The 1893-nt window shown below is 43.8% G+C and overlaps 1 pseudogene; it reads left to right on the forward strand.

Moving 5' to 3' along the window:
- Positions 1 to 1355: 1355 nt before the first annotated feature.
- LOC128048738 (actin-related protein 2/3 complex subunit 3-like) lies at positions 1356 to 1893 on the forward strand (annotated as a pseudogene).

Genomic DNA, 1893 nt, shown 5'->3' on the forward strand with positions numbered 1-1893 from the left:
CAGGCAAACATGCCTTCCGGCTAAGTCCATGCAGGTCATTACAGGGTCAGGATGATTCATTCTGGAAACACTAAGTAGGGCTGAGTCTGCAGGTCAGGAAAGAGTCCCAAATGTGAGCAAATGAGATACAAGGATCAGGGACCAAGCAAAGCCTAGGAACCCAGCAGACCTGGGAATCAAACAGAGCCTGCCAACATCATCAGGTTCTTGCTTTTTAAAATACCAAGCTTGTGGCCTAAACCATCGGGAATTATTCATCTTCATGTAAAAATATTCTTCAATGAGCCAAGGCCTTCATAACATGACTTGGTTGGGAATCGTATGTTAGCTGGGGCTGCCATAACAAAGTACACAAATTGGATGCCTTAAGCAAGAGAAATGTATTGTCTCACAGTCCTAGAGGTTAGAAGGCTGAGATCAAGGTGTCAGCAAGATTGGTTCCTTTTAAGTGTTGCAGAAAGGGACACCCCTTCCAGGGCCCGAAAGGGAGCTCTTGTCTAACACTCAGAAATGAATTGTCTGAGGAGACACACGTGCTGACAAAGCAAGAGGCTTTACTGGGAACCGGCGCCCTGGCGGAGAGTATGAAGGTCAGAGAACCCAGGAGAACTGCTCTGCCACGCGGTCTCAGGTTTTATGGTGATGGGATTAGTTTCTGGGTTTTCTCCAGCCAATCACTCTACTCAGGGTCCTTCCTGGTGGCGCATGCATTGCTCAGCCAAGATGGATGCCAGCAGAAGGATTCTGGGAGGTGGTTGGACACGTGGCGTCTCCATTTGACCTTTCCTGAACTCTACGGGTTGGTGATGGCTTATTAGTTCTGTGCTCCTTAGTAGGACTCCCTGTTGTAAAATAACTTAGTGCAAATGGTTACTATGGTGCCTGCCCAGGGTGGGTGGCTTCAGTCAGTGAAGCCTAACATAAGGACCATGAGGAAGAATCTATGCCCAAGTCTCCTGCTGAGATTCTGGTGGTTCCTTGGCTTATCTATGAGACACATCACCTTGACCTCTGCCTTCTTCACGTGGTATTCTTCCTATGTGCATGTGTGTTTGCTCTTTCTAGAAGAACACCAGTCATACTGGACTAGGGCTCACCCAACAACCTCATTTTAACCTAATTATGCCTGTAAAGATTCTATTTCCAAATAAATTGCATTCTGAGATACTGGAATTGAAGACCCCAACTCATGAATATTTGAGGGACACACTTCAGTGCTAAAGATATCATTTACAAAAATATGCATTTGTTATCAAAGCTTGAAAAGAAAAATAGACATTTCCTAAGTGAATTGATTTATTTATAAAAGATTTGGAGATTCTTTTCATTGGGGTTGAGACCTGGGCACCTCCAAGATGCCGGCTTACCACTCTTCCCTCATAGACCCCGACACCAAACTCATTGGAAATGTGGCACTGTTGTCTATCAGAAGTCAGTTCAAAGGACCTGCCCCTAGAGAGACAAAAGATACAGATATTGTAGATGAAGCTATCTATTACTTTAAGGCCAATGTCTTCTTCAAAAGCTATGAAATTAACAATGACGCCTATAGGACCTTGATATATATGACTCTCTACATTTCTGAGTGTCGAAAGAAACCCAAAAGTGCAATTCTAAAAGCCAAGGTGAGAAAGAAATGTATACACTGAGAATCACTAATTTTCCCATTCCCAGAGAGCCTTTGGTTTTCCACTTAATGCCATTTATGCCAAACCTGCAAACAAATAGGAAGATGAAGTGATGAGGGCCTACTTACAACAGCTGAGGCAAGAGGCTGGACTGAGACTTTATGAGAAAGTTTTTGACCCTCAGAAGGATAAACCCAACAAGTGGTGGACTTGCTTTGTGAAAAGACAATTCATGAACAAGAGTCTTTCAGGACTTGTACAGTAA

This window comes from Budorcas taxicolor, chromosome 5 (genome assembly GCF_023091745.1).
Source record: "Budorcas taxicolor isolate Tak-1 chromosome 5, Takin1.1, whole genome shotgun sequence".
NCBI classification, from domain to species: Eukaryota; Metazoa; Chordata; class Mammalia; order Artiodactyla; family Bovidae; genus Budorcas; species Budorcas taxicolor.